Below are 9,088 nucleotides of genomic sequence, written 5' to 3'. Positions count from 1 at the left end.
AAATCTTCAGTAGGAACAAAAGGGCAATGGAATGAACTTGCATGTTGTCTTTTTCATTTGTTGACTCAATTAAAAACCTCCCCAGGTGTTGCTGTCAGAGTACAAAAAGAAGGGCTCTCTGTATGCCATCAAAGCTCTGAAGAAGGGAGACATCGTAGCAAGGATGAAGTTGAGAGGTAACAAATCTCTCTGTGACCTCCAGCAGTCTCAGCTATCCCATAATAACATCTCACTGCAGTGACCTCTGCCCCTCCCCTGTGTTCCTCAGCCTGATGTGTGAGAAGCGGATCTTTGAGACGGTGACCGGCTCGCACCACCCTTCCTCGTGAACTGTTCGCATGTTTCCAGGACGCGGAGCACGTGTGTGTTTTGTGATGGAGTACACGGCGGGGGGGGACCTCATGATGCACATCCACGCAGACGTCTTCGCCGAGCCCCGTGCTGTGTGAGTTCAGTGTGTGTGAGTGTGTGTGTGGGAGGAAAAGAGGAAACCAGACGAGTGTGAATCCATGTATCTGTGCACGCATTACTGTATGAGGCGTCAATATGTAGTAGTGTAGTAGTATTTCATTGTTTGTTTGTGTGTGTTTTTTTTATCCAACAGGTTCTACTCTGCGTGTGTAGTGTTGGGTCTGCAGTTCCTTCACGACCATAAGATTGTGTATCGGTGAGTAGAAGCATATAGAACGGTGGGGGATGACGTATATTTGTCGGCAGACTCGGACGTTGCATTGCAAGGCTTCCTTTGACAAAAAGCCAATGGGACTTCTTCGTTGGATTTTGGATTATTGCAGAAAAAAAGCCAGAAGTAAAAAGCTAATGTTGGGCTATAAAGGAACTACAGCACTGTCACATGACTTCACGTCACCACCGCTAAGCTAAAGGTGGCTAATGTTGGGCTATAAAGGAACTACAGCACGGTCACCTGACTTCACGTCACCACCGCTAAGCTAAAGGTGGCTAATGTTGGGCTATAAAGGAACTACAGCACGGTCACATGACTTCACGTCACCACTGCTAAGCTAAAGGTGGCTAATGTTGGGCTATAAAGGAACTACAGCACGGTCACATGACTTCACGTCACCACCGCTAAGCTAAAGGTGGCTAATGCTGGGCTATAAAGGAACAACCCAGTCTCACAGCTTTTCGTGTTATAGTCACGAAATTAATTTAATCTATTGATTCGTGTTCACCAACACGATTTTCGCATTTTTTTCGTGTCACACAGAACGATTTTAAAAGCAATGTATTTCTATTGGTAGTATGTCTCGTGCCTGCACCACGTCTTTTTTTCCGGTCGGGTCTTGGAAGACCGGAAGCTGTGTGGTTCCTAAAAACATATCTTACCCTAACCCTAACCCTTTTATTTTAAATTGTATAATGTCAGAGTTTTTTTGCCGTCCGCGAGAAAAATAAATGGCTCAGAGCCTCAGAATACTGACATCTGTTTTTTTTGTCATCTTTTTTTCTTCTAATTTGTTATTATTTGGTGCAGGCACGAAACATACTACCAATAGAAATACATTGCTTTTAAAATCGTTCTGTGTGACACGAAAAAAATGGCAAAATCGTGTTGGTGAACACGAATCAATAGATTCATTTCGTGACTATAACACGTAATGCCATGAGACTGTGTTGAAAGGAACTACATCACGGTCACCTGACTTCACGTCACCACCGCTAAGCTAAAGGTGGCTAATGTTGGGCTATGAAGGAACTACAGCACGGTCACATGACTTCACGTCACCACCGCTAAGCTAAAGGTGGCTAATGTTGGGCTATAAAGGAACTACAGCACGGTCACATGACTTCACGTCACCACCGCTAAGCTAAAGGTGGCTAATGTTGGGCTATAAAGGAACTACAGCACGGTCACATGACTTCACGTCACCACCGCTAAGCTAAAGGTGGCTAATGTTGGGCTATAAAGGAACTACAGCACGGTCACATGACTTCACGTCATCACCGCTAAGCTAAAGGTGGCTAATGTTGGGCTATAAAGGAACTACAGCACGGTCACATGACTTCACGTCACCACCGCTAAGCTAAAGGTGGCTAATGTTGGGCTATAAAGGAACTACAGCACGGTCACATGACTTCACGTCATCACCGCTAAGCTAAAGGTGGCTAATGTTGGGCTATAAAGGAACCAGAGCACGGTCACATGACTTCACGTCACCACCGCTAAGCTAAAGGTGGCTAATGTTGGGCTATAAAGGAACTACAGCACGGTCACATGACTTCACGTCACCACCGCTAAGCTAAAGGCAGCTAATGTTGGGCGTGATGACGTTTAGTCGTCTCATTTAGACACTTGTTAGCAACCACTGTTTATAAATTCACCTGTGGGGTATTTACTGACGTAATTTATGTGGTAGAACAAAACGTTCAAATCTCTTCAGCTTGTGTCATTCAGTCATTCCTGCACCACTCTACACGAGGGATACAACACCTGATATCTGACAAAATCTCTTCCTTTTCTTTCCAGGGATCTCAAACTGGACAACCTGCTGCTGGACACACAGGGCTATGTGAAGATCGCAGACTTTGGGCTGTGTAAAGAAGGTTAGCGTCTAATATTTATTTATTTATTTGTCATACTGGCCATCTACAAACACTGATGTAAACATTAATTTGAAATTAATCAGAATACTTTATTCATCCCGGGGGAAATTGGGTTTTCTAACATTCTAATAATTCACTCTATTTTAGAAAAGTAATGTGCAAGAAAATCTAACCTTTTAAAAGTTCCCTTATTATTATTCTATATATTTTTTGTTTATCTTTACAAAAACAAAGAGTTTCCAGTGTTTGTGCTAAGCTAATTTATTGATCAGCTAATGCTGATTGTAACTCCCTGACATTTTGGTAAATACTTTTTATTGCAAACTGTTCCTGCAAGTCAGAAAAAGATTGATCTTCGGTAAGAGAATCAGGAAGTGAAAATAAGGGTTTACTGCTGATGGATGGGAAATCTTCCACACATGTTCATTTTTTCTTTAAGAGGGAAAGAAAACAAAGATGTGAAAAAATATCTGGAGGAGGAAGATAGACAGCCTCCTCTTTGTATCTGGGAACAATGGGCTTAATGGGAAATGTTACAGTTAATAATAAGAATAAGTAAACTTGACTTAAAGGTGGGGTAGGTCATTTTGGAGAAACCAGCTTGAGTGCGCTAGAATTTGAAAATACACAGCCGGAAAAAATCTGCCACTTCCTCACAGAGCCCCTCCTCCAACACACACGAACATGACCAATGAGGGCACGAGATAAGTTTGTGCACAGCTGGAAGGCTGACAGGCAGGTAGGCCATCCAGTTATTTTAGCCGGGCCGGCTCAGATGATTGGTCGTGCTTTTTACAGCGCTACGGCTTCCACAGATGAGATATTTGTATGGATTTTTTGTCAAAGCACTTAAGATATTCATTGCTATCGGGATGTTGAGAGCATTCCATGGAATATAACAAGTGTATCTCGAGCCGGTTTCTCAAACTTACCTACCCCACCTTTAATGAAAACTTATGGTCTCACTTTCTTTAGATTAGATTCCTTTATTGTCACTACACAGAGTACAGCGAAATTCCAAGCATTACCGATGGTGCAATCCCACATAACAGACAGTACAAGTATCAATTTGACAATACAAGCTAAAAACTTTTAATATATAAAGTGACTATAAATTGGACCTATGATACATTGAACAGTACGCTTATAAAACAATACAACATTACCATACAAATACAAGAACAATGCGGTCAAGGCAGTAAAAAATGTAAACGAGTAAGTACCATAATTTTCGGACTATAAGCCGCGCCTTTTTCCCCATTTTTCGACGCTGCGGTTTATATAACGGTGCGGCTAATCTATGGATTTTTACAGCTAACGGCCAGCACCTTTAACTGAATGGACTCTATGGCCGGTCCGCGGACCCCCACCTTTAAGCGGCGGGTTCCAGCAGGAAAAGCTGGAGGCCGGAAAAGAGTGAAACAGGTAGCGCGCAAAAGTAAAAGTGGAACCGAGAGAGTTATGCCGCTGCTGCGGCTTATATTCAGGTGCGCCTTATAGTCCGAAAATTACGGTAAGTTATTGTTCATGTATTATCAGTGCAGTTGATCATTACAAAACTAGAAATTAAATATGTGTTCTATAAAAACGGTATGAGGTAGAGCACATGTGTCAAACTCAAGGCCCGGGGGCCAAATCAAGCCCGTGGTGGATTTAATTTCGGCCCGCAGGATAATTTCTAATTACTGTTAGATCTGGCCCGCCGGTATATTGCACGCACACCTTCACTCCATCCTGAGGGTCTCCTCAGCTCAGAGCCTGAGCCCAAACATTGATGACCTTGCACCCAAGATGAGATGCCAAGTATCTGAGCTAGCATCACAGAGCAGCACACTGAGTTTAATGGATGTTTCCTTCTGCACTTTCTTTCTCACGACAACAGGGCATGTTTGGTTTCTCTTTGAGGGAAATAGTTTTGTTGAAGCTGTTGTTGGCCTTTGGGAAAATGTACTCATAAGAAATGACTCTGGAAAATCTGCAGATAGAGACATAAGAAATGAATGCAACTGATTATTTAATGTTTGTTTTTATAGGCAATCATTTAAGCTTTGTTAGTTCCAGGTTTAATATGTGCAATAAGTTCATTTCAATAAGTTCTGCAATAAACATTGAACCAGTCCAGCCCTCGACTAGTACTGATTATTTAATTTTGGTCCACTGTGTATTTGAGTTTGACCCCCCTCAGGTAGAATATAAGGTGCAGTCTCTTACTTGTTACTCTCTCACTTTCTGTTCTTCAGGAATGGGTTTTGGGGACAGGACGAGCACTTTCTGTGGGACCCCTGAGTTTTTGGCCCCGGAGGTTCTGACGGACACGTCGTACACCAGAGCCGTGGACTGGTGGGGGCTCGGGGTGCTGGTGTACGAGATGCTGGTGGGGGAGGTGAGAGGACAGAGATGGAGGAGGGTTTTTTTTTTTTTCCTTTTTTTTTTACTTATCATTTATTTTTCACAGGCATAACATAAATAGGACATACATGGAAACGCTTACATAACTGCAGCTGTTGTACATCAGGGTTAATCATTCATACCCTCATTGGACACCAAAAAGACATTACATTTCCTGATGCTATTCAAATTGTTCAAACATTATCAACATATTACAGACATTATCATTCCCCCGGAGGAGGTTTTTTTAAGTAACTATTTACCTTGAGGGTCCAAGGACAGAGGGGGTCGTGTTCATATTCTTTACAAACTTTAAGTCCTCTTAGAGATGTAACATTTGTGATATTGGGCTATATAAATAAACTTTGATTGATTGTCTATCAAATATGCTCCGGAAGGGATTTATTTTGTGTTTTCATCCATAGTACAGCAAGCAGGTGGTTGGCTTAGCTTAGCATTAGACAATGGCTGCGTCTCACTTCGGTTATTTTCCATTTACTCGCTCCTCGGTCTCCGTATCACCGGAAGTTGATTTGTCTGCGCCATCTTGAGTACCGTCCCAGTGGCCTTATTTGTGCCGGAGGACCTAGGAGCGATAACGGAGGACCGATAATCGCGGAACTACCAGACCATCCTCCGGTGAAATCCCAAAACACTCGCCCCGCCCCCTTACTGTGTATCGCTCACTGATTGGACGATGCAGCGCATGCACTGATCAGAATCAGAATACCTTTATTAGTCCCACAGAGGGGAAATGTGCATCGTTACAGCAGGAAAGAGCCACAGACAGTTTAATGTAATATATGTTTTTTAAAAAGTACTAAGTTATGATATAATAAAAAAATATAATAAACAAATAAAAGTACAAAAAAATTATTTTCAAAAACAGTTCTTAGGATTTAACAGCCAGGTATTTATGATCTGTTGCTTCTTGACATGAGAGCAGTTTCCCAGCGGAGTGAAAAAAACACATGAAACTCACGGGAATCACTCCTCAGTTTATTCAGTGTTTTGTTTCAATTCATGAGACGCAGCCAATGTCTTTCATTTTTGTAAATCACTTTGAATTGCCTTGTATCATATAAATAAACTTGCCTTGCATAAAGGATGGAAACACAAAAATCCACCAACCAGCTCCTTTTTGAAGCTAATCCATTACTTTGATAGATCTTTGGTATTCATCCCTACGAAAGCACAGAGTCTACAGTATGCGCTGCAGACTAATGTGTGTGTTTCCTTCAGTCTCCGTTCCCAGGGGACGATGAGGAGGAGGTGTTCGACAGCATAGTGAACGATGAAGTGCGCTACCCTCGCTTCCTCTCCACCGAGGCCATCGGCGTCATGAGACGGGTCAGAACAAACACTCTATTTCATTAGACAGTTTTGACTGTTTGTGCTTTTAATTCTGAAAATATCCGACTCATAACGGATGGATTGTCACTTGTTGTTGTTTCTCTGTTGTTTAGTTGTTGAGAAGGAACCCTGAAAGACGTCTGGGCTCCGGAGAGAAAGACGCAGAAGATGTGAAAAAACAACCTTTCTTCAGGGTGAGTTTGTCTTCAGCAGAATAGGACTCTTTAAAGTAGAGACACTACATACTGATATACACCTGAACATCAGCAGGAGAGGACTCTTTAAAGTAGAGACACTACATACTGATATACACCTGAACATCAGCAGGAGAGGACTCTTTAAAGTAGAGACACTACATACTGATATACACCTGAACATCAGCAGGAGAGGACTCTTTAAAGTAGAGACACTACATACTGATATACACCTGAACATCAACAGGAGAGGACTCTTTAAAGTAGAGACACTACATACTGATATACACCTGAACATCAGCAGGAGAGGACTCTTTAAAGCAGAGACACTACATACTGATATACACCTGAACATCAGCAGGAGAGGACTCTTTAAAGTAGAGACACTACATACTGATATACACCTGAACATCAGCAGGAGAGGACTCTTTAAAGTAGAGACACTACATACTGATATACACCTGAACATCAGCAGGAGAGGACTCTTTAAAGTAGAGACACTACATACTGATATACACCTGGACATCAGCAGGAGAGGACTCTTTAAAGTAGAGACACTACATACTGATATACACCTGAACATCAGCAGGAGAGGACTCTTTAAAGTAGAGACACTACATACTGATATACACCTGAACATCAGCAGGAGAGGACTCTTTAAAGTAGAGACACTACATACTGATATACACCTGAACATCAGCAGGAGAGGACTCTTTAAAGTAGAGACACTACATACTGATATACACCTGAACATCAGCAGGAGAGGACTCTTTAAAGTAGAGACACTACATACTGATATACACCTGAACATCAGCAGGAGAGGACTCTTTAAATTAGAGACACTACATACTGATATACACCTGAACATCAGCAGGAGAGGACTCTTTAAAGTAGAGACACTATATGCTGATATACACCTGAACATCAGCAGGAGAGGACTCTTTAAAGTAGAGACACTACATACTGATATACACCTGAACATCAGCAGGAGAGGACTCTTTAAAGTAGAGACACTACATACTGATATACACCTGAACATCAGCAGGAGAGGACTCTTTAAAGTAGATACATACTGATATACACCTGAACATCAGCAGGAGACGACTCTTTAAAGTAGAGACACTACATACTGATATACACCTGAACATCAGCAGGAGAGGACCCTTTAAAGTAGAGACTCTACATACTGATATACACCTGAACATCAGCGGGAGAGGACTCTTTAAAGTAGAGACACTACACACTGATATACACCTGAACATCAGCAGGAGAGGACTCTTTAAAGTAGAGACACTACATACTGATATACACCTGAACATCAGCAGGAGAGGACTCTTTAAAGTAGAGACACTACATACTAGGGATGTCAACATGTCGAAGTGTCTCTTGGGTAAAGATACTAAACCCCTAAACTGCTCTCATGTCTGCAGGATTGAAGTGAATGTCAGTCAGTCTGTATAAAAGCATCAGCTCACTAACATGTCTTCCTGTCCTCAGAGTGTGGACTGGGAGGCTCTCCTTCAGAGGAAACTCCCGCCTCCGTTCCTCCCGACCATCGGAGGGAAAGAAGACGTCAGCAACTTCGATGTGGAGTTCACCGCGGAGGCTCCGGCTCTCACGCCCCCCCGAGAGCGCCGCACGCTGTCCCTCAAAGAGCAGGACCACTTCAAGGACTTCGACTACGTATCTGACCTCTGCTAGGGGGTCAAGGTCAGCTGAAACAGACCTTGAGGACTCTGAGAAGTGACTCTTGACGGACCCTCTGGAGGCAAAGGGCCTCTTTAACTTAATTTGTGGATCACGTGGCGCTTATTCCAATGTGTCACGGATCTACTGACCTCCAGAGATCTGCAGATCCGTGACAGGAAACTGTGACGATACCGGAGAATAATCCAGATTAAGTAACAAATGGAAGATGATGGTGGATCCTGCTGAGAGCCTATGAATCACTGAGTAAAAAAGAGATGTCTCTTCTCTCTTTTTGTCCCTTTTATCATCGCTATGTGTTGCTGCTAAGTGTGTTTCCCTGCCTCAGTGAATGTATCAGCTGCACCACCTGGACTCAAACACAAGGGGGAGCCAGAGGGAAGAAGAAGTGCTGATTTCGCACAAATAAAAGTGAGTATTACCACAGAAGGAGGGTGCCGTTACAGCTCACGTCCACTCTCTTTCGGTACAACACAGATTTTTAACTACAATCATTTTTCAATGACTTTTACAGTTTCCTTTTTTGTGATTTATAGTTTGTATTTCCCCCCGTCTGTGTTCCCTCCCGTCTGTGTTCCCTCCTCTGTCGTTTGCTGGTGAAATATGTTGGACCTGTGACTCAGTAAAGATGTGAACCCAACACAGAAGCAGTGCTCACTTTATTGTCATATCTTTGCACTTTTTCATGCAGTCATAAATTATATTTTGAGCTCGACTTAACCGAATATATGTCGGGAGCTGAGAGACTTCCGAAGCTCCACCATGAGGTTGAAATTTGGGTTTTTAGTTAAATGTCTTATCGTCCTTTGGGGTGGATTTCTGGTTCAGACATTGACGCTAACCTCACAAAGAACTGACCGCCATCATTCAGTCAAATATTT

General features: G+C 42.6%; 1 pseudogene across 1 annotated transcript in view; it reads left to right on the top strand.

The window, feature by feature from the left end:
• LOC307014346 (serine/threonine-protein kinase N1-like) overlaps positions 1-8,847 on the top strand; it is a 20,187-nt pseudogene extending 11,340 nt beyond the window's left edge. The window contains exons 7-14 of the transcript XR_013810541.1: positions 86-176; positions 269-445; positions 605-667; positions 2,489-2,565; positions 4,806-4,948; positions 6,196-6,303; positions 6,420-6,500; positions 7,998-8,847. The product of XR_013810541.1 is annotated as a serine/threonine-protein kinase N1-like (transcript). The remainder of the gene's footprint in view (positions 1-85; positions 177-268; positions 446-604; positions 668-2,488; positions 2,566-4,805; positions 4,949-6,195; positions 6,304-6,419; positions 6,501-7,997) is intronic.
• The last annotated feature ends 241 nt before the right edge of the window (positions 8,848-9,088 follow it).

Source organism: Notothenia rossii (genome assembly GCF_949606895.1).
Source record: "Notothenia rossii genome assembly, chromosome: 8".
Classification (NCBI taxonomy): domain Eukaryota; kingdom Metazoa; phylum Chordata; class Actinopteri; order Perciformes; family Nototheniidae; genus Notothenia; species Notothenia rossii.
Note: the sequence above shows the minus strand (reverse complement) of the source record. Positions and strands in the feature narration are given on the sequence as shown.